The sequence below is a fragment of the Sorex fumeus genome, unplaced genomic scaffold (genome assembly GCF_029834395.1).
Source record: "Sorex fumeus unplaced genomic scaffold, SorFum_2.1 ptg000129l, whole genome shotgun sequence".
Taxonomy (NCBI): Eukaryota; Metazoa; Chordata; class Mammalia; order Eulipotyphla; family Soricidae; genus Sorex; species Sorex fumeus.
This window is the reverse complement of record NW_026606186.1, coordinates 16,571,920-16,596,265: the sequence shown is the minus strand read 5'-3', so window position 1 is coordinate 16,596,265 and position 24,346 is coordinate 16,571,920.

The following is a 24,346-nucleotide window of genomic DNA, read 5'->3' as shown; positions in this document are numbered from 1 at the left end:
TAGAGGAGGAGAATGATGACCATTAACCAAAGGTTTGCTTAGTGTTGGCATTATATAACTTTCCTCCTTTTGTTCTCATGAAATCCCTTCATAGGAACAAATGAGAACTCCGTTTTAAGGTTGTGGGAATTAAGAATCAGAGAGAGTAATTACTTGTCAAAGTACAAAATAGAAACAATCCTCTGTTCTAACTATATTTCCTCTTCTTTCTAATACCTGTATTTAACACAGTGGGGATCTTGCATCAAGAATCCTTGATGGTTTTATTAGTCATTCTCCAATTAACAGTTCCATTTTGGCTCTTCAGAAAGGAAATCACAGTCCAAGTCTAGCCTTGTAAGTGGGGGAGAACCCAAGCATCTCATTCCAGGTACCCTGGAAATATAGTTGATTGAATCCAGGGTAAGTACCTGGCTAAGCTGATCTGTCTTTTTCCAGGATATTTCCACAACTGGATTCTAGCGGTGTTTTTCTGCAAATAGTTAGCCAAGGGAAAAGAATGAACAGATATTCATGGCTGGTTAACGATTATTTGTTTGTGTTTCAGAAAGAAAAGTCATCGGATAGAATCCTGAGTGGTCTGGTGCCAGGTTCTTTCCTCTCTGGCATTCAGGTGGCTGGCAGGCATTTATGACTGGTCTCTAAATACAGTTACCTCCAGTGTCAATGGTTAGTCAGTTCCTTTTGTATGTTGACACCTTGCCCAGTCTTGTTGAGTCACGGATGGTTTACCTTCTTAAAGTCTTCATTCCTCACTACAGGGGATTTCAGGAAAAAAATAGCAGCCAGGAAATATTTGGGCTCTACCTTGCAAACAGGTGAATGTGAATGCTTTGATGATGTAATAGCTTATCTCAGTCTATGTTCCCTGAAAATATCAGGGTGGAAACCCTATGTCAGTGAGTGCTCTTCCGTATACACCAGGAAGGATCTTATTATCTGCTTCACTCTCAGACCCTTGGCAATTTACACTTTTCTTTCAGTCTTGATGAGGACAGATGTCAGAGAATCTTAGGGGAATATCAGAACACCCCACTGAAAGGTGCATTTTTAGTATATAGCCACTGCTTGACCTCAAGATGAGTGTGTTATCTCCTTGAACATTTTTCTGAGCTTCTGATTGAACGACTCAGGAAAATACTGTTATTTGAGTGGTTCAGGAAAAATACTATGACCTTATTTCAAGAGCCTCTTTTATCTTTTAATTTTGTGACTTTAAAGCTGGGCTGAACTGGAAGAGAATGTTGCAGCAGAGGTTTTTAAGCACTGGTCCACAGGTAGGTGCTGGTTCATAGATGTAATGTGTTTGAAAATCATTGGGCTACTGTATAGGATACAGAAGAAACTAATAGCCTGAGCCATCAACATATCACACATTTGTGAAAGTGCATGTTTTTTTATAGTGTGCATTGTTTTGCCTGTTTAAAATAACAATAATAATAAATTTTGCTCGAGCTGGCCCAGTAATGTCTCCATTGGAGACTTTGTTGTTACTGTGTCTGGCATATCGAATACTCTCGGTAGCTTGCCGGTAGCTTGCCGAGCTCTCCGAGAGGGGAAAGGGCTGGAGCGATAGCATAGTGGTGGGGCATTCGCCTTACATGCGGCCAACATGGCCGACCCGAGTTCGATTCCTCCGCCCCTCTCGGAGAGCCCGGCAAGCTACCGAGAGTATTCGATATGCCAAACACAGTAACAACAAAGTCTCCAATGGAGATGTTACTGGGCCCGCTCGAGCAAAATAACAATAAACATACCATATAAAAGCTGTTTGTAAACCTATGTTTTTACAAACTAATAATTTCATTTTAAACTTGAACTCGAGTGCCTACTCTATATCAGACATTTGGGATGTGGAAATGACTAAAACAGAATTGTTGGCCAGGAGGAGGACTTTATGGGTACTTATGATTTATTTTTAAAAGATGTTGACAAAGTAATTGCTGTGCAGTTGAGACTGGCCTGCCTTCATGTCTGATAAATTGAAAGGACACTGACAGCTGCTTTTCTACGACAAGGAGTCTATTGTTCACTCCTTGTGTATTCTCTTCAGTACCACATCCTCTCTTTAGTGCTTCCACGGAACTTGCTCTTCCTGAGCTCCAACCCAACCTTGAATTTGTGCCAATAATTTGAAGCTTAATCATGCAGTATCTTCTTCCCCTATTTCCACCTCTTCCCCACCCATTTCCTCCTTAGCTCACTCCAATGAGGCTCTGTCTCCTCCTTCCCACTAGAATTTTTCTTGTCAAGTTTACAATGCTGCTGTAGACCCTTTATTCTCCAAATATTAAATCCCCACAAAGTCTGCACATTTTGCAACAATGGCAAGATGTAAATTATGGCTGACATCCATCTGATACTGTTTCAAGCATCTGGTAGACTATAAAGCAGGTTTTTTAGCATCAGGTATGTCATCTTTCATTCTCTGGTCTCTGTGGATGTTGGCATTTTCCCTCCACTCTCCCGGGTTGGGATTTTATGTCACCTTACTGTATCACCTCACTACCACCCACTTGTATATGTTTCTCTTTCTGCCAGGATGACCGTCTTCTTTTCATCTAATAAAAAAAACGTATTTCTTTTGACACTGAACTCCTTTTTGCACCCATTCCCCATTTTTCTGGTTTAATTGTTTTCTATTTTTCCTTACCTAAGCACACTAATTGCCTTTTGGAATTTATGTCTCCCTAAAAATGACACAAGATGTCCTACTAGAGTCTTTATCCCATATCTTGGTTATAGTCACAGAATAGAGGATATACATACATACATACATATATATATATATATATATATTTCAAGGTATGGCTTCCAAAATATGTTGGAGCATATGGCAGTACTCTGGCTTACTCCTAGGTCTATATTCAGGGGTCATTCAGGGGACCATATGCAGTATCAGGGATCAATCCAGGGATAGCTGTGTGCAAGGTAAACACCTTAATCTATGTACAATGTCTCCAATATTACAGAATGAATATTGATCTAAACTAAATCAACTGCTTTATTTTTTGTCTCTAGGAACAAAATCTCAGCGATTTGGATAGATTGCTTGATTCTGGACCCAGATATCAGGCTTCCATACATTCCCCTCTCATTCACTAGTCTTCTTCTATGACCTTAGAACTTACTGACCACAAATCTCTTTCTCCACCCAACATAGACTTTTAAAGATTGCATCATTCCTTGGACTAGAGCAATAGTATACTGGGTAGGGTGCTTTCCTTGCATGCGGCTAATCCAGGTTGGATCCCTGGCACTTCAAATTTTCTCCCAAGCCTTGTCAGGAGTGATCCCTGTATGCAGAGCCAGGAGTAAACCCTTACTACCATTGGATATGATCCCAAAGAAAACAAAGCAAAAGATCAAATTATTCTAAACTGGTTTCTGTTCCTTGCAAAAAAATAATATATATCCCCTAAGTATCAGAAAAGTGTAACCTTTCTTGAAAAGTCTATATGTCACCTCTTCTGTCCCCATTTGGCTTCAGTTGCTTGAATAAATTCCTCTCAAGATCTTGTGACTAAGTTATATCCTTAGGCATTCCCTTAGGGTAGTTATAGTAGCTCATTCAATATTGTGTCCCTAGTTCCTAGCATATCTTAATTTGGCAGTGTAGGGTCCCAGATATTGTTTTTCAAGACAGAATGAAGATCTAGAACTCTTGTACCTTTGAAGTGCACTGCATTCCACTGCACTGTCCTCCCATTGTTCATCGATTTGCTCCAGCGGGCCCAGTAACATCTCCATCGTGAGACTTGTTACTGTGTTTGGCATATTCAATATGTCATGGGTAGCTTGCCAGGCTTTGCAGTGTGGGCAAGATTCTCTCAGTAGCTTGCCGGGCTCTTCTAGAGGGGCTGAGGAATCGAACGTGGGTTGGCTATGTGGGCCACGTGCAAGGCAAATGCCCTACCGGCTCTGCTATCACTCCAGACCACCTTAGAAGTGATGATTGACATAGAGGACAACTTGACACAGTATAACCTTTTTAAAACAAGTTAATCCTTTTTTTTAATAATTGTCCTTGTAGGAAATTTTGACACATTTAAAAGGGCAGATACCCTTCCATAAGGTTTCAATAAGGAAAATGGAAAGCACATAAGACATATCAAAAAAAGTCTTTAATATAGGAAATTGATTACACATGTATTAGAAAGCTGAACCTATAAATAGAGGTTATTAAATCATCTAGACAACAGTAACTAGGTAGAAGTTACAGTCCTTGAATAGGGGAACAAAAAGGAAAGGTGATACTAGGAGGACATATATTATCTGTGTGTATGTGTGTGTGTGCGTGTGCGTATGTGTGTGTATTCAGATCTCCTGCATATCCACTGCATCAGGTGCTTATCTGGAAAGGTGTCCTCAAGCAAGAACTTTACCTTGGGGTCAGGTACAGAATTCTGAGAATGTAAACTGATCCTGGGTTTGGATATGGAGGACTGGGGCCTGGTATCTGTAATTAGATTTCGCAAAGTGACCCGCTAAACCACTGAAAGAATCTAGAACCACAGTGTCTTGATTCTAGTAGGCATCTGGCAAAGAGAAAGTGTATTTTTCATCCTGCTACCTTCCAGTTCCTTGTTATTTATGGCTGTTGAGGCAGTCTTTAGGTAAGTGAGCTGCAAGGACTCAGAAATGTAGTTCGAAGATACCCATTCCCACATCACAGAATGTAGATTGGGGCCTTTGAGACGGAGAGACTCTGGGCCAATAACTGTTATTCTCTTTCTGCAAAGAGACTAAGGAGAGTTGGTTTCTGTGGTTATATGGTGAAATACAGTCTTTTAATTTGTAACTCATTTCCAGTGTGATTCCCACTAAACGCCTGAGTAACTTCAGTGTTGGACCTTGGTGGAAAATTCCCAGTACCAATAGGAAAAATGGCTCCAAAGTCAAAGCATTCCTGGGATCCCTGACACATGGACCCCATGATTTGTTTTAGTTTTTCCTTATTTTGCCTTTGCAGCTTCTGGATCCAAGAACATCTTGTAGACCAGATGCCCCTACAGCCTGGATACTTGGGAATATAGCCATTTACTACAAAGTCTGCTGCTCTCCAGACCACCCTGCCAAAGCTCTCTGCTATGACTGATCACACCCTGTCCCCCTGGTCTTGCTGTGTTACACATGTAGCCATGTGCAGCACTTCTTGGGGAAGAGGACACCATGCCTTCTCATGTGCCATCTTCACATGCAATTCCTTTGCTCAATTTTCTACTGCATTTGCTCATCATATTTGAATGTCTTTCTAACTAGTTTTTCTCTAGGATTTTACCTTTATAAATATGACACTGTGAGCATAAGTGTAGTCAAATTTGGGCCTTCAAACATTTAAGAACATAAAAAAAAATTTCCACATCCATGGACAACTATTTGACATTGTGATTAGAAGGAGAAACTCATTTTGAATTTGAGCTATCATATTCAAATCCTAGCTATAAAATGAAGATTGCACTGTCCTCCTGTTGTTCATCAACTTGTTTGAGTGGGCACCAGTAATGTCTCCATTGTGAGACTTATTGTTACTGTTTTGGCATATCGAATATGCCACAGGGAGCTTGCCAGGCTCTGCCATGCAAGTGAGATACTCTCAGTATTTTGCCAGGCTCTCTGAGAGGCACAAAGGAATTGAACCTGGGTCGGCCGCATGAAAGGCAAACACCCTACCCACCGTGTTATTGCTCCTGGTAAACTTTAGCTATGTAATTCCTCCAACCATAATTTTCCTCTACTTTAATGAGTACTTCCTCTGCTTCTGTAGGTTTCTAGAAATTTTAAACGACAGAAGCTAATTGCTATATCGAGCTCACAGTAGGATTGTTAATCTTGGTTCTCTTTTTCCCAAGTGAGGCAGGTGACATTTTCATACATATTGGTAAGGAATGCTAAGGCTTTATTTACCTTGTGTGTATGAAATAAGTCCTATCATACATTTTATATTAAAAAAGGATTTATTTGGGGGGTCTTGTTTGTTTAGTGAAGTAAAATAGTTTTTATTAGAAAAAATTTACTTAGATGCGAGGGAAGAAAGAGAGGAATATGTGTTCAAGAGTGGGAAAAGCCAAGAAAGAGTTTAAAAGAAAAACCTGAGCAATTCTATTAGCTAAAGTTATTTCCATGTCACTATATGAAAATGGGAGTGATGTTGACTGTTTAGGGACACTCTTTTCCCCCAAATTAATGATAAATAATATCTAGTTTTCAGGGACAGATTCATTTGTTCAAGGAAATCCAGGTGTTGATTTTACCAGGTTTATCACCAGCACTTTCTTCAGATCAACTATAAGGAAATAAAATAATCTCCAAATTTTCTCCTTAAAATTGACAAATGATGTTTCCTGAGTCAGGGTTCTACTCTGTGGGTCACCTTAAGTCTCCCCACCCTCTAGGGATGGTATTTGGTTTTATATGTGTTCACATGTAATGTTCTTGCTGCTCACTTTGGCATCATAGAGTTAGTATCGACTTTAGTGGGAACTCTGCTGAGAATAAGAACTAAAAAATTTAGCCTTGAAAAATAAAAATAATTCAGAAAGAATTTTGAAATTTGTGAAAGCCTTTTCACTTATCCCATAATATTTTCCAAAGATTTTGAAATTCACCCTTATTTTGTCCTTTTTTCCCCAAAAAATAATAATGCACAATTTTTGTCATTATGAGACATTTGTTTAGATGTCAGATGCCAATTCTTTTTTTTAGTGACAGGACCGAAATGGGGACAGAACAAGAAACTTCAGCCCACATTTACTACATGTAAGCCATGAAATAATCAAGTTTTACCATCCTTTCCACATGTGCTTTTGGAACAAAAGGATTTTGGTGTGACAGGCCCAATTTTGCTATGAACTGTGAACTAGCATATTTTTAACTTGGCTTCTGAAGTTGATGAGGGGAGATTTCTGTCCTTTCCTAATAAAATGCAGATGGTTCTACCTTTCACGCTTCTAAATCTCCAAGCTGTGTTTTGGTATGAATCTCATCTTCCTCAAGAATAAGAATATATTTGTATTTCAATAAGTAGCATTGTGCATTATCCCCATTCCTCATTCCACACTATTTTAAGAACCTGACGTATAGTAAGCATGCATTAAATATGTTAAAACAGTATATGAAAAGACATTAGTACAAGTCTTAGAATAAAAAGATGTGTTTTTAAATCCTGGCAATACAGATCACTGTTTATAATGAGAGAAAGTAATGGGTGTCAGGTTAGAATAAAGACGTTTCAATCACTTAGATTAGGATTCGGATCCTGGTTAGATCTTTCTAATTATGTATGGTTAGACTTTCCTAGAACTAGGAGTAAGCTCTGAGCACCTCTGGGTGTGACGCCCAAAACAATCAATGAAAAAGAGTGTACTTGTTGAACTGGAAACTATGGGTTTCATATCTATTTCTGTCTCTAATAATCTATAGGACATTGACAATTTACTAAAATTCTTTGGTTTCCTCACTTGTACACCAGGGGAAATATTTACACCTGTTGTTTTGAGTTTGTTGTGAAGGTTTAAAGTTAGTATATAAAGGAAAGTTTTATAGCAGAGAACACTTTGTATATGTTAATTATTATTTCTTCATTTCTATTATACTACCTCCTTTGGGGACTTTCTTTTACTTCAATATTGTATTTTCCCCCCTCAGAGAAAGTTCTAGAGAATTCAGGATCTTGGAATGGAGGGGATAATGGTAGTAAGGTTGCCACTGACCTTAGCTGCTTTGAATTTCAGCCTAAGTTTTAATACACCAACAAACTTTTTAGTTTTAACATCAGTGAAACTATCCATTCTCACCTACAACCCTCTATGTGTGCATGCATGCACGCGTGTGCGCACACACACACACACACACACACACACACACACACACACTGTTTCTGCTTCTCAAGTAAGATTTTTAAAACTGTGAAAACTATGGGGCCAGAGTCATTGTACAACTGACAAGACATTTGCCTTATATGTAGCTAGTCCTGGTTTGATCCTGGGTACCTCGTACAGTACCCAAAGTCCTGCCAGGAGTGCTGCCTAAGTGCAGAGCCAAGAGTAAACCCTGAGCACTTCTGGCCCACAAACAAAATGTGAAAACGTTTTGGTAGTTTCCCAATGCTCAGGAAAAAAAAGTTTATTACTTAGAACTCTATAGTACAAGTAAAGAAATCAACTTAAATCAGTTTACAACACTAAAAAGAGAGAGCTGTATTTGGTTCTTGCAACTAGATTCTAGGGTAACTTGCATTCTCAAAGGAAGCGAGTTAAGAATAAAGATTTTGGAAACTCCAAAAGATAGACAGTTTTACTTGACCTTGTCATCTGTGATGACTTCATTCTTTTTCTTTTCACATACATATTTTTCACATAATAAAGCAGGAGAATTGTTCCATAGGGTTTAATATTCCAAACCAGTATAAAATAGAAAAATCTCCTGATAATCTCCTGTGTCTCTATGCCAAGGAAATATTCTAATTAAGCCTAATTTAATCTCCCGTTTAACTTTGAGCCAATAATTGGGTCCAAGGGAGTAAACTGTTGTTAGACTTGGCACAAACCTTTTTATTCAACATGGGACAGGAAGATATTTTTATGTCAGACTTTTCCAGAGACATAGAACCAATAGATTTTAAATATTGATTTGTTTCATTGTGTAATATGCATATATAACTGTATACTGAGTAACTACAAATAACTATAGATACAGATATAGATATTATTTTGCTTTAATCATAGTCTTGATAAAAATACTACTAACTAGAAATGCTTAGAGGGTCATTCACTTAGATCATGGTGAGATTCCCATATATAATTGGATCAGTCATTGGAATAGCTCTTAAGATGCTTACAAGATGCCTTTCAAGTATATCGCCAAGAAACTTTCAATCTAAAAGTTTTTAAAAGTTTTTTTTTTTATTTAACAGGACCTGCAAATTAGATAGCATGCTTGGTTGCAGGGAGAGACTGTGTGCTCTGGACTAGGATTCTGTTTTTATTGGGGATGAGAGTAGAAGGCTTCAGGTTTCAAGGCTTATTCTTAATTGGTAATTTTAGATCTTAGAAAGAGACCCCCCTCCCCAAAAAGTCTTCATTACGTAGGTGCCTCAGCAATCAAAGTTTAACTCAAGCACTTGAATTATGAAAGAGAAAAGTCAATTGTGGAAGTTATACTATATAAAGATATAGTAGAGTCCTATTACATTAGTATTGTACACACTATAAAGGAAGTGGCTTATACTTTTTCGAAAGCTGCCAAATCCCAAGATCTTCAGGGTTCAGTTGGCAAGCTAGATGCCTGGGAGAGCTGATGGTGTAATCCAGTAGTCCTGGTTCAAAGGCCAGCAGGCTTAAGACCAAGGGAAAGAAATCTCTCAATTCAAATGTGAATAAGAAAAAAAGCTGTTCAAAAAGTCTGAGCTCCAATTCAGAAAAGATATTTGCACTCTTATTCTCATTGTAGCACTATTCACTTTAGCAGCCTGAGCACAGTGTAGCAATTCCCGCTGCAGCAGAGGCAGGTTGGCCTTAAGGAATGGAATTACAAAAGGACGAAGAGGAAAGCTAGTAGCCTCTTGAAGCTTGCAATGGAATTCTTCAATAGTTACTGTTGAGTTCACCAGTGTGAGAACAAGGGTCCGCACCTTCTCCCCAATTTCAGGTGAAACGTCATTGCCAAATTGTTGCAGAGTAGTGAGGAAATGTTTCAACTTGCTGAGCTGCCTAGCTCCACAAGTGGCTGGCAACTGCTGATTTGTTAGTGCAGATGATGTGGAAGAGGCAGGACCATTGCTGAATCTCTGCGGTGGTGATGGGGCACCATTCAGGGTAGGAGGAGAATGGGTGATGCCATTACTTAATGCTGTAGGAGTAAATGACACTGGCCTCGGTCCTCCAGGATTTATTGGTGGAAGTGGTGGCATGGTAGGAGGTGAAGATCTCGATTGTATCTTCAATTCCACAGGCGATCCAGGCATTGCTGGCACCCTTTTCTCAGGACCAAGCTGGAAGGCGGCCGCTCTGGGGACGCCCACCATCCCCTGGCCACACCGGCCCTCGCCTTCCGGCTTCTCTCGCGGCCCGGGTCCCACTCAGCCGCTGCCCACCACCTGGCCCCCTGGCGCCGTGTAATCCCATCAACGGCCAAGACTCAGAGACTATAAAATCCAGCTCCCGGACGAGACCAGTGCAGTCTCCTGCCCCTGCGCCTGGCTGTTCCTCGCCCGGGGTCCCTTGGAGGGGAGCGGGTTGAGCTTTCCTCCCCGCCCCGACCAGGGCTCCGGCAGCCGAAGACCTCCAGGACAAGCCACCACCATGCTGAGACCACTCTCCGCACACATGAAGGTACTGGCAGAGGGACAAAATCCACGCGGATTCCGGGGCTGAGATCTCCAAGCCTACTCGGATTGGAGTCGAGCATCCTCCACCCAGATCCTCCAAATTCCAGTAGGCGGGGGTCACACCCACCACCTGGCCCCCTGGCGCCGTGTAATCCCATCAACGGCCAAGACTCAGAGACTATAAAATCCAGCTCCCGGAACCGCGCAGCCGCATTCACGGCCGCGCGACATCTTATCAGGACATCTTTTTATGACATCATATTATCTCATTCCTACTTTGGACAAACTTGCAGGCTATCGAATGTAGCCTGCCCACAGGGCAGAGTGTGGCAAACTCCCCGTGGCGTACCAAATATGCCATATACCCGTAACAATGATGGGTCTCATTCTCCTAAAGATCCTTGAATATAATCTCAGGGCTAGGATGAAAGAGACGTTACTGGGGCCTGCTCGAGGCAATCGATGAATAACAGGATGATGAATGAATGAATGAATGAACCACAATTTATCATTATCAATAGCAGTTAATTTAACTTCTGTAGAGATGGCAATAATAATCATCTACATAGCTGAAAGTCTAGATGAAAGATCTTGAGTATTTATCACTTTCTGACAGAGACAGTTCCCAGTGTAAAACAAAATTTACAAATGTAGAAATGTAATGGTCATTGTTAAATGGGTACTAGACCAGAGTTTCTTAAAGTTTTTTCACTTGCCACCTCTTTTTGCCCAAGGAATGTTTAAATAGCACTAGGTGCATAGTTATATAAAATATACCGAGAGTATCTCGTTCTCACGGCAGAGCCTGGCAAGCTCTCCGTGACGTATTCCATATGCCAAACACAGTAACAACAAAGTCTCCAATGGAGACGTTACTGGGCCCGCTTGAGCAAATCGATGATCAACGAGAGGGCCTTTACCTTTACCTTTTATACAAATAAAATAGTTACTGATTATAAATCATAATAAAATTTATTTTAAAATAAAATTTTAAGATCTTTTGCAAACCTCACTTTCAGTTGTGATTCTTTATGGTATCAACTGACAGTTTAAATGGCTTAGGTATTGGAAAGAATCCTCCATAGCAAACAAAAAGGCTTGCACAAACTGGAGGGTTTTATAGATAGAAAGAAGTGGAAAGAGAGTTATTGAAAAATGAAAAATGATTTTAGGCAAAGCCACCTTTCCTTAGGGAAAGGCAAAGGGGTCTGTCTTTGGTAGATTGACTACTTAATGATACTGATTTCTGGGAACGCTCAACATTGATTGATCTATGATTTTTGGAGAAGTGCTAAGCCTGTGTGAAGCCTGGCATTGAAGGACTTCATTTTTTGCCTTTCAAATTTATTTTTTGTTAAATGCCTTCCCGTTGATCGTCGATTTGCTCGAGCGGGCCCAGTAACGTCTCCATTGGAGACTTTGTTGTTACTGTGTCTGGCATATCGAATACTCTCGGTAGCTTGCCGGGCTCTCCGAGAGGGGCGGAGGAATCGAACTCGGGTCGGCCATGTTGGCTGCGTGCAAGGCAGACGCACTACACACAGCGGGTAGGGCGTTCGCCTTGCACGCAGCCAACATGGCTGACCCGAGTTCGATTCCTCCGCCCCTCTCGGAGAGCCCGGCAAGCTACCGAGAGTATTCGATATGCCAGACACAGTAACAACAAAGTCTCCGATGGAGACGTTACTGGGCCCGCTCGAGCAAATCGACGATCAACGGGAGGGCCTTTACCTTTACCTTTACCTTTTGTTAAATAGAGAGTAAGAATGAATGTACCTGCCACAGAGACAGGGGTGGAATGTGTTGGGGGTGGCGGGAGGGACAATGGGAACAATGGTGGTGGAAAATGTGCACTGGTGGAGGAATGGGTGCTCGATGATTGTATGACTGAAATGTAATCATGAAAGTTTGTAACTATATCTCAGTTAAAATAATATTAAAATAAAAATAGTACTTCCCCCCAAAATTATTTGTGTGTGTGGAGAGGGGGTCTCCTAAATTCAGAAGTCTCTTAGTCACGGGGTCAGCAGTTCATTGCTAGGATCTGAACTATGGTGTTTCTTAGACTCTGAAGTTCTGAAAACCACATCGGCCCCCCAAGTGGTGCTCAATTTTTTTTAATAGCAGAATATTGGTTTCATAAAAATTTTCTTGGCAGGAAAAAATAATCCTACTTGTACAAGGTTCTAGACCTTGGAAATAGTGACATTTGGAATGGAAAATTCTTTTTTGTGGGAGACTGCCTTGTGCATTGTAGGATGTTTACAGAATTCCTTTCTGCTACCCACTAGATGCCAATTGCACCTACCCTTTTGTGACAATAAAATGCTGTCACAAATCATGGTGCCTCTCCCTCACCTCCAATTCTGCCTCCACTTTCCAGGTTGAGAACTATGTACCACTATATCCCAGTTATTAAGTTACCATTTGTACCTTTTTATTCCTCACCCTTAGTGCCTGTGGGTGAGGGTGTGCTGGCTGGACTGGCTTTAGGAATGTATGCCTTCTTGTGACCCCTTCTACACATTCTCACTTGAAGCTCCCTATTACTGTTCAATGAACAGTCGTACTGTTGAAAATACTATAGGATGTGTGGTCAATATATTCGAATATCTATTTCTCCCTCAGTCACTAATTATGAGGTGGCTAAGGCATCCTTTCCCACTTCTGACCTTCATTTTCCATATTGACAAAATGAGAAGATATTTGATGATTTTCTTGGTTTATCTAATATTTTATAATGAAAATTGATAGTTGATCTTTAAAATGGAAAATTGACATATAGATTTCAATTTCTTAAGTAAGACTAAGACCTAACATGTTCAATAAGCAGTTCTTTTTTCCTCTGGAAAGTTAAGAGTTCAGTGGGTTACTTGAGATCCTGACAAAATTGAAGATGATCTCTGTTAAAATCTTTGCTGCTGTATCTATTCTCTAAAGATTCCACCTTAGGTAAATGAACACAGTATAGAGTAAACATCAATTAGTGATATTGAATATTACCATTTGTAAGAAATGATAAGGTGGATTGGAAAAAGACCTTGGAATCTAGAGTGATGGATCAACCAAAGTAGAGCAAAATAGAATGAACAATAGCATGAATAGACTTATAATTGGATGCACAGCCTTTCATCTTGTGTTTGAAGCTCAGATAAATGGTAGCGTGAAAGCAGATTGATGAACTTTGGTATATCTATAAATATCTTTATTTTTTCAATCAAAATTACATGGCAGCCAATATTTAATTAATTCATGGGAGAAGTTAAGCTACAAAAGAGGACAAGAAGCAGTAGCCACACAAAGTTAGTGGCAGTGTCTGCATAGCCAGTTAGGGCTCATCACACAGAGCCCAGTAGTGTTTCTACCATAACAACCCCAGGGCAAAGGGCTTTAGGAAAAAAGTATAGAAGCACCCACCCCAGTCCCTCTTCCCCTGCCTATTATTAGAATTCTATAAAGGGAGTCATATTAATGCTCGATTTTCTGTTTTTTTCCCTCTCTTCTGTCTCTCCACACTTGGGTGGGTTTTTCCACAAAGAATCTAGTCTTTTAAAAATATATTATGGCCTGTTCTTGCCACTTTTTCCTAGCCAGAGGCACATTGGAGCTCATACTGGGGCCCTGGACAGGGCTCATGGAGCAAACCTCTCATAGTCCCATCTCTCTTCCTGCCCAGCTGAAGAAAGAGCAAAGGGAAAGGAATAAAGGCATCAGTTGTGCTTTTATAATGACCTTTCTGGCAGATTGAGATGAGAGTACATCTGGGTTTGAACACTTAACTCTATCCCAATTACCAGTTACTATATTACTTTCTTGTGAATGCCGTGACAAGTCACTATAAAACCCAAGGACTAAGATAGAAATAGTGAAAAAATGTAATAAAAACACATTTTTCATGGTTCTGGGTTATAGAAATATTGAATAAAGGTGTCAGACATACTCTAGAAAAGGTTCCATTCCTCCTCTTTTCCTACTACTGGTTCTCTAGTTTCTTAGTGTGTGACCATATCATTCCAGTATCTGCTTCTGTGGTTACTATTTCTATCTTCTAAGTGTATTTTGTATAGCGCACTAGTCTCTGGATTTTGAACCCATCTGAAAAAGCTAGTATAATTTCCTTATCTATACAGCCTTTAATTTTATATATCTGCAAAGATTCTTTTTCTGAAGAAATTCACTTTGATAGAGTCCAGATGTGAGGATGTAGACATATGTTTGTGGACAGCATCATTTAACCTGCTACATTTATCATTTGTGATGATTTATTCATATCCAGGTCTCATGGATTTCTCAAAGCTTCTTGAGTTATGGGTTTCCATGATTAGGTCATCATTCTATAGATAGGAAAATGTATAAAGAAACACAGAGTTAAAAAGTGGCAGAAGCAATATGCATCTTTGAGTAGTTTTTGAGTGTTTTTTTTTATTCCCAAGAACTCTGGGTTTTCGGAGATATTAGTTATTACAGTTGGTTTGCTTTTTAATAAATTTGTTTTAGGATGAGGGCATGCAGATGAGTAGCAGCAGCAGCAGCATCTGTAGTGGATATATGTAATAATAAACTAGACTGCATCAGGCTTTGTTTTAGGGTATCTTATTTGGCCCATCATTATCTTTGCAATAGCACCACTTCTGTTCTTTAATCTGGTCTTGCCTCTATTTATTTTCAAATAAATTTTGTTGTTATTAAAGTGAAAACTTTAAGCAGTAAACCTGCTAACCCAAGAGATTGCAGGGGGCTAAAGGGCATACCACTGAGATGTTATTCTATCTGCTTTAACACCCCTCAAATTCAGACATTGGGTTGACCTGGTATAAAACTATGGTTAGTCTAGTTCCTGAGCAGACCTGCTAATAACCCATTTAAACGTGTAGTCTAAGTCATTATCCCAACTACAAGCAGAAAAATAGCTGAGTGGGAAAGGAGAGGAGCAGTATGGGGTAGCACCAGAATCTCCTCTCAGGGTCTATTTCTATCCAGAGTGGGTGGTCAAGTCCCATTTGAAACGCCCATGCCTAAGGAGAGATGATGCCAGAAAGAGGATAGCACATTATCCAGGGCCTAGTCCTCAGGAAAAAACCCAAACTGACACTGGCAAGGAAATATGCCCAAGAGCATATAGTTAAATGGGGACATAAAAGGCAAGAGACCCCAGAATAAAACCTGAAGACTTGGTGGGGATACCAGAAAGGAGCACAGGGATTCCTGAAATGGGAAAGACTCACAGTCAGTCAGGGCAAAACTAAAGCATTTTTCCAAACCCCTGACTACCTGCTGCTCCTATTCCCTTCGATACAAAACCCTCTCCAGGCCACTAAGTAAAAGTCCAGCAACCACTGGGAACAGTTCAACCCTGCCTCAGATATCCTGGAGGGGCTCGGTATAAAAGAGCATTGTTGCTGGAGTGTAGATTTATGAATGCTTTAGAATCACTGTAATGAGTTTCAGCTTCCATGGAAAATTCTGTTTTTTTCAAGGATGAATAATCTATTATATTCTGTCTTTTCTTATAACACCTTACCTTGTAGACACTTAAACAATGACATCTATCTCCACATCACTTACTTCACTCCTCTAGGATTTTAGTGAATGAATGAGGAAATGTAGACCTTGTATGAGAAGGTATGAAGACAGGGATTACATTTCCCCCCCCACACACACACACACTATATTTCTCTCTAACTCTCTATCATTATTATGTGATTATACAAGTAGATCAAATGAGCAAGATACTGAAGACATTTTTTGATGGGCCTGTATCCAACCATGTAGTATCCAGAGTCAAATCTGAAGTTCCTGGATGCAGAAAAAAACATTCCAAGCCTTTAAGGCATCTCTCCAGCCACAGAAGACATTTTTAGAAGAGGACTTGATTTGGTTCTTTTTTGCTTACATGTGTTTTGGGCCACACCCAACAATGCTTTAGGGGTTACTCCTGGCTCTGAGCTCAGGAATTATTTCTGGTGGTTCAAGGATTACTAATTTTATTTCTCCTTGCTTTTCCTTCTCCTCAACCTTAACTTTCTACTCCTTGTTGCTCTTTATGAAAAATACACCTATGCTTCTGCTTATTTGTCAGACACTTATCTTAGGATACAATGATTACAAAGCCACTGTTCCGCAGTCAAATAACTAATCTCATGGCTAATGTAATCAAGGGAACAAAGAATTTAACTCATACACTATCATATCCTACACACTATCATATCCTACATGGATGATATGTATGATATTGATCACTCAACCTCCAGTTACTCATCGATTTGCTCAAGCAGGAGCCAGTAATGTCTCCATTCATCCCTGTCACGTGCTAGAGTAGCCCAAAGGTGTCTGCTTGTTCTAGGAATACGAAAAGCCTCAAACTGATTGTTCAGGGTCTTGTTGAAGAAGTCTGACTATCTCATAGGTGGGCAGCCACACGGTCTTGAAGACGTTACAAGCTGCTCTCTTCCTCCTGCATAACTCAGGTGCCAGGTCATGTTGACTTCTCGACCTAGGTACACATAATTGTTGCATTCTGAGATGGTCGTTCTGTTGAGAGCAAATGGAAAGTCAGGAATGAGACTGTTTCTCATAAACATAGTCTTCATGAGATTCAGCTGGAGCCCGACCTTTCCACACTCAAGGTCGAAGTCGGCCAGCATTTGTGCCACTTGGCTAATGTTTGGTGTTATTAGAACGATGTCATCAGCAAAGCGGAGGTGGTGTAGTGGCCGACTGTCTATCTTCACTCCCATTCCTTCCCATTCCAGTCATCGCATGACTTCTCAAGTGTGGCACTGAAAAGTTTCGATAAAATGGTATCATCCTGCTGAACCCCTCTCTTGACATGGATGATCACTTTCTTATAGAATGGTGAGATCCTGGTAGTGAATCCGTAACTCAGCTCATGGAGGATCCTGATGTATTGAGTTTGAATGCCCTGTTTGGCTAGGGCTTCGATGACTGCTTCAGTCTCAACAGAATCAAAGGCCTTCTTTAAATCAATGAACGTTAGACAGAGCAGCATCTTGAACTCCTGAGAAACCTTAATGAGCTTGGTTATATTGTGGATATTGTCAATCATGCTGAATCCTTTTTGGAACCTGGCTTGCTTGCATGGTTGTCCTTCATCTAGTGTTCTGCAAATACTATTCTGGATGACTGGAGTGAACAGCTTGTGGATGACAGACAACAGGCAGATAGGGTGGTAGTTGCCAATGTCATGGACATCTCCCTTCTTGTACAGTAGTACAATCCTGCTGGTTTTCCATTGGGACCGAACCTTACATTCAGAAAGGTAGCGTGTGAAGAGCCAAACCAGTGTATTGATGAGTACTGACAGCAGGTTCTTCAGGTATTTGGGTCTGACCTTGTCTGGGCCGGGTGTTGTTTGCTTCTTTACCGACAAAATGGCATGTCAGATTTTGGAGGGGAGAACGTTGGTATGTGGGAAGGTGGATGTGGCTATCAAAGAGATCAAAGTAGATCACGATCACGACCATCCTGTTATTCGTCGATTGCCTCGAGCAGGCTCCAGTAATGTTTCCTTTGTCCTAGCCCTGAGATTTTTTAAAAAGTGTCATATTCAAGGCTCTTTCAGAGTTAGGAGAATGAGACCCTTCATTGTTACTGGTATTTGGCATATTGGGTACTCCACGGGGAGTTTGCCAGACTCTGCCGTGTGGGCAGGTTACACTCGGTAGCATGCCAGTTTGTCCAAAGAAGGAATGAGATGATAAGATGTCGCGTGGCCACAAATGTGGCCTCACACTTCCACTTCCGGGAGCTGGGTTTTATAGTCTCTGAGCCTTGGCCGTTGATGGGATTACATGGTGCCAGGGGGCCAGTTGTTGGGTGTGACCCCCGCCTACTGGAATTTGGAGCATCTGGGTGGAGGATGCTCAGCCCTGATCCGAGTAGGCTTGGAGATCTCAGCCCCGGGAACTGCGTGCTTTGTTCCCCTGCCAGTACCTTCATCTGTGCGGAGAGTGGTCTCAGTATGGTGGAGAACAGCGCAGAGTCTCCTGCCCCCACACCTGGCTGTCCTCGCCAGGCCCCTTGGAGGGGAGCGGGTTGAGTTTTCCTCCCCGCCCCGACCAGGGCTCTGGCAGCCGAAGACCTCCAGAACCAACCATTCAAGTAGAAGTCATGGATAATCTTCTCCATTGCCCTTCTGGAAGATGTGATAGATCCATCAGGACAATGGAGGGCAGTCATCTTGATCTTGTAGTTGGCAAAGGACAGGCAGTTGTTGTGAATGCTTTTCACAGCTTCTGCCACATCTGCCAGCACTGCTGCTCTTATCTCTTTGAGGTCTTCCTTTATCGCTTCTCTGCACTGCTTTGCCAGCTAAGATGTTCGCTTGCAGTTGCCTGAGGCTTGTGTGAAGCCATGTTGGCGAATGAGCTAGAGAGTTTTCGAAGACAGGCGTCCTTTTGTGGCTATCTCTATCTCAGTGTCCCTCGCACAATCATGGAGGTGGTGAACCAGTCGATAGTATTCCTCGTCCATGTTGTCTACGACTGCATCTTCCCATGTTGACACAATAGTGCCAAAGAGCTCCCAGTTGATGGTTATTCTGGGATTTCTCTTCTTAAACTTTGCAGCCCTTTCTCCCCTCTCCATGAAGTATAATTTTGCACAAAGAAGATGGTGGTTTGATCCCGTTTGGAATTTTGGGACAACAATGACATCTGGTCAGGCAAAACCGTCAATGGCATATGATGTGGTCAATTTCATTGTGGAACCATCCACCGGGAGACTCCCATGTCCAACGTTTAGATTTGGCCTTCTGGAATTGTGAGTTACCCGGATGGTCTTGGTCAACATGATGAACTCAGTCTCTCACCCTGTTGGTTCCATTCTAGGCCGTGGGTCCTGATGTGGAATTCTTCGGCTGATCTTCTCGGTCCTATCTTGGCATTAAAATCACTGATAATGGTCTTGTAGAAGGTGTGGTCTTCTTTATAGAGTTCTCCAGCTCCATGTAGAACTTCTCAATTTCTCCTTCATCATAATTGGATGTTTGTGAGTAGACAACAAAGATAGAAACTGCTGGAAATGAGCCACATCAATTCAAGTGTAATCATCCGATTCGGGTTGTTAGGCATTTGAATGAATCAATGCTTATGGCCAAGTTCTTGTTGACAAAGACACCAACACCACCACCGCCTCTTTTGTTGCATGTTCTGAGGAAGAGTTCTTCTCCAGTGTTGAAAATGGTGTGACGTGAATGATGCCTTCTTGTCTCAGTCAGACCAGCGATGTTGTACTTGATCTTTTACGCTTGTACTATCGGGTCCTCGATGGATGCATTTGATGCCAGTGTACGTGCTTTAAAAGTACAGTCTTTTTTGTCCTTCGTTTTGGCAGCCTAGTTCAGCCTTGAGATTTTATCTGCCTCTCCTTCCTCATCCTTCTTAATGCTGCCATATTGGTGGCTCTTTCAGGGCCAGGGGAATGAGACCATCTGTATTTAATGGTTTTGGCATATCGAATACACCACAATAGCTTGCCAGGCTCTGCTATGTGTCAGGATATTCTCAGTAGCTTGCCAGGCTCTCCGACAGGGAGAGAGGCTCTTAGGGTGGCATCTAATAGCCCTTGCAGATGTTCCCATGGTTTAGACCATATTTTATCCCTATCAAATATGATGTGGTAATCTTGGAAGATGGGTATTAAGTGTCTTATGATGTGAAAGTGTCCTGGAGTGTGGAGGTAGCTGGGTTGTGGAAATAGTGGAGGTAGTGGAGGGCTGCAGATGAGGTATTTATCTAGTACTGGTAGGGTGGGTCTTCTGTGTGTAATCCCTGGGTTGCTGGAGGTTGGTGGAAGCAGACAGTGCAGGGTAGGGTGGGGCTTCTGGGTTTAATCCCTAGGTCGCTGGAGATTGGTGGGAGCAGGCAGATGATCTTTGTTCCGTGTCCCATTGACCCTGGAGTTCAAGGTCATAGAGTTTGGCTTACTTGGTTCTGTGGGGTTTCACTTGTGCGTGAGTCTTGACACAAGCATCTGGAAAGTGTCTTGGAGCATAGTGGCAGCTGGGTAGTGGATGTATAATATTACAATATATATTGTACAATGTATAATATTATAGTACATTTTTGCATATCAAATTAGATTATTGGGTGTACTTACTGCATACCATATAAAGGGAAATACCCTGAATGTTGAATGGGGCTGGAGCGATAGCACAGCGGGTAGGGCGTTCGCCTTACAAGCGGCCAACATGGCCGACCCGAGTTCGATTCCTCCGCCCCTCTCGGAGAGCCCGGCAAGCTACCGAGAGTATTCGATATGCCAGACACAGTAACAACAAAGTCTCCAATGGAGACATTACTGGGCCCGCTCGAGCAAATCGACGATCAACGGGAGGGCCTTTACCTTTTACCTTACCCTGAATGTTATCATAGTTTTCCTCTGGGCTTCAGAAGAGACTACAAAATGTTAGGAAACAATTATGTGTTCATCAGAGAGAAAGAAAATGTCTCCGAAAAACAGGCTTGAATGGTGTTGGGAAAATTTGAGCTAAATATAATGCCCAACCGAAATGCATCTGGACTGTGCATTGAACTACGGTGCTATGCCGCCCTGGAAGGGAAAGGATATCTGTCCCTCTGCCTGTATCCCTTGCAGCGGCAGCATGGTGGCCTGCATATTTTGCAGCCTAATGAACAGCCAGGTATGGGACTGCACTGATGAGGCACTTGGGGACTCATGGGATGGTGGATGGAATCGGCCCTGCTCCCTGCCATGACAATGCTTCGGGTTGCCACCCTCAAATGTCTCCTCAGCTTCTGAAAGACCATGATCCCAGAGGCACACAAACCAATCTCAGAACCTAGAGGTTTTGGCAGTAATCCCTCTATGTTTATCACTAAAATATCAGAAATCCAAATTCGCATGGCCGCTATTGTGGCCACACGACATCATACACTCTTCATAATCTGCAATCACTTATCACTTATCACTTAATTTCCCGTTAGTCGTCGATTTGCTCGAGCGGGCGCCAGTAACGTCTCCATTTGTCCCTGTCGCTTGCCAGTGTAGCCCAATGGCATCTGTTCGCTCTGGGAACAGGAAGAGCCTCAAACCGATCATTCATGATCTTGACGAAGAAGTCTGGCCATCTGGTAGGTGGGGGCCACGCGCCCCGGAAACGATAATCTGCAATAGAAAACAAATTATCTAATGATGTATTTTTGGCAGGTCTGAATGTTGGAGAAAATTCCAAATAATAATGTTGGGTCTTTTGTCATAATATTGAATGTGATCAATGGAGAGAGAGAGAGAGAGAGAGAGAGAGAGAGAGAGAGAGAGAGAGAGAGAGAGAGAATAAAGTGGAAATCTGCCACACAGGCGGGGAGTGGATGGGAGCGGTGGTATACTAGGTTCTTGGTTGTGGAAAATGTGCACTGATGAGGGGACAGGTGTTTGATCATTGTATGACTGACCGAGACTTGATCTGAAAAGCTTTGTGACTGTTCACGGTGATTCAATAAACTAAAAAAAAAAAAAGAAGAAGAAGAAGGAAAAGAAAGTCTAAGTAAACAGGAAAAAAAGAAATATTCTCTGAAGTACAGTGTTTGGGGGCTTGAAAACAAGACTGGGATGTAGGATTGCGCAACAAAATTCCCCGTGGTTACTTGTTCACGGAAGAGTTATTTTGGAGAAGCACCTGGGTGTTTTACTAGACATTGTAAAGCATGTGCCTCCCAGCTTCAACATGGCAACCAGCTCAGCCAACATTTTCATCTGTTCACAGTTCAGAAACCCTCTCAATGAGGCTGCTGCAGGACACCACCAAAAAGAGACACGCACATCTCTTTTCTCACTGAGTGTTCAACCTGTTTCTCATTAGCTTCCCTTAGATGCTTTGGACACCACAAAACCATGTATATTTCCACTGCTAGTTTTGTCTGCAAAGCATTCTGAAAAACTTCTTGATATTCTTTTGTTTTCTTATACCCTGAATTTGCAAGGTAGAAACAATATAAGCTAGAGGCAATTAGTAAGTGAATTAAGTTCTAGAATGTTGTATTTTAGTATCATAATAGCTGTTGACTATTGATTGGGCTTTCAGATACAAAGTTCAAGCCATTTTATCTTGATATCACTGTTTCCCTAATAATGTTTAGTGAAAACTAGAGAGCGATTAAATTTGAATTAGAGTAACTTGAGCAATGTTAAAGACCTGAATGAAGCTAGTGATATGCATTTTCTTCATAGATGAGAAAGCAAATCAGAATTTAACTGTTAAGGGAGCTGTAGACTCCTTTGTTTTTAGATGATGACCACAAGAGTTATTTTGACCTCCAGTGTGAACATTCATGCTATTAACTGGGTATTTCTTTTGGCAATTTATAAAAAGATCTGTGCATGACCCTACTCTTCTCAGCCATTCTCTGCTCCATCCCATCTTTCTCCACTTCATACTGAGTCATCTGTCTAAAAACCTTCTATTTGTTTGCAAACCATTTTGTGGTCTTGCTCTTGCCTGGGTTGATAGCCCCATCTCTCATACTCAAATCATGTACTTCATACACTTGAGCTTCTGTGGGGTTTCTGAAACATTCATGAGCTTTCTTGACCCTCTCTGTCAGCACATGCTGTACTCCTTTCCCATTTAGTTAACCGGTATTTTAAAGCTGAGTTTAGACCTTTTTACTTCCTGGACGCTTCTCTGAAGGACCTTGGTTTGAGGAGTAAATTGCTTCTCCTATTCAAAGCTCCTGTTTTATTTTTCACTACACCACAGGCAAATGTTCATGTATGTGTATTATTCTTCAGTCCAGCAATGAGTCCCTTGGAAGTTAGATCTCTGCCTTTCTTCCCTGTTGTATTTTCAGCTCAAACTCTAGGCTCACTTAATCATATATAAGTTGCTTGAGTATGAAAGAGAAAAGACAGTGAGTATAGGAGAAGGAGAAGAAAGTGAAGAGGGAGAAGGAGAGGCTGAAGGAAGAGAGGGGAAGAAGGAAGAAAGAAAAAAGAGGAGGAGGCAGCAAGATATGTGGGAGAAGGGGACATAAGGACTATTAGAAAGATGAGAGACAGTCACCAACAAATGGCAGTGAGAGACAGTACTGGTACGGAGGTCAAGATTCAGCCTGAATTATTTAATGGAGAATCTCATCAGGAAGCATTTGTAACAGCTGTCCACTATCTGGATTTCAGAGACTAAGGATACATAGCCACTCAGTTACTCCATAAACAGTACTGGGGAGCTAAGGAGTCCTTCACAGATCACCCCTGGAAGCCAGTGGATTGCTTTTGTTTGTTGTGTCTCTGTTGTCATAGCTCCCAGATGACACCCCATCTGCACAGGCGCAGCTTCAAACAGACCCAGAGCTGCCAGGCGGGTTTTCTCAAATGGAGAGCTGCAGCAAACCAGAGCTAACACAGACTAGGAGCGGGCCCCAGACATGGGGGAAAGAATGTGGATTTGTCTTGATCTGCCTCATCAGAGAGAAATGATAAAGAAGGAGTCATAAGAGACTGGCAGACACTCAACTATTTGGCACCAAAGGCCTCTTCCAAATAGAATCATTTCCAGGATGGGTCTGTGCCCCTGCAAACGTGCTCACATTCACATATGCTTGCCTTTCTTTCCTTGATTCTCTTTTTGACTTTTCCATCTTTCTTCAGGCGGTAGTATCAAATGATGACAAACCTTTAACCTTGAATTATAAAACTTATAAAAGAAAAGTGTGCATATATGTGTTTGGGGGAGGGGGTTCGTGGGAATGAAAACTGAACCAGTGATCAAAGAACAGTAGTGGAGGGTCACAGGCACTTTGCTGGTGATGGTGTGCAGGAATTTTGTACATCAGTAGTACAAATTTAAACACTATTTCCTCCATACTATGTTAACTACCCGAATAAAGATGTAATACTTTATCCTATCAAGACAATTTCATTTCAGTTTTTTGAACAGGAAAAATGGAAAATAACTTTTGGTATTTTGAAGTAAAACTCATTAGGGGGAAATTTTCTAAAGAAAAAAACCCCTAGCTTTTTAGTGTAAGAAATTAGTAG